Raw genomic sequence first — 569 nt, 5'->3', positions numbered from 1 at the left:
GCACACACCAGTGACATACCTCTCCAGCACACATCAGTGCCATACCTCTCCAGCACACATCAGTGACATACCTCTCCAGCACACACCAGTGACATACCTCTCCAGCACACACCAGTGACATACCTCTCCAGCACACACCAGTGACATACTTCTCCAGCACACACCAGTGACATACCTCTCCAGCACACACCAGTGACATACCTCTCCAGCACACACCAGTGACATACCTCTCCAGCACACACCAATGACATACCTCTCCAGCACACATCAGTGACATACCTCTCCAGCATACATCAGTGACATACCTCTCCAGCACACACCAGTGACATACCTCTCCAGCACACACCAATGACATACCTCTCCAGCACACATCAGTGACATACCTCTCCAGCACACACCAGTGAAAATCTAAAAAAAAGTCTGGTGCTGTACCTCCTAGGTGGAAATGTATGGAAAAATTCTGACTGCTGCCTGAAAAATCAGAGCGGGAAATATATCAACCCACACACTGCTACAACAAAAGCAATATATGAATAGTATTCTTCCAAGGCACTGTCAGAATAATAAAT

This window comes from Taudactylus pleione, unplaced genomic scaffold (genome assembly GCF_031769625.1).
Source record: "Taudactylus pleione unplaced genomic scaffold, aTauple2 ptg000815l, whole genome shotgun sequence".
NCBI lineage: Eukaryota > Metazoa > Chordata > Amphibia > Anura > Myobatrachidae > Taudactylus > Taudactylus pleione.
Note: the sequence above shows the minus strand (reverse complement) of the source record.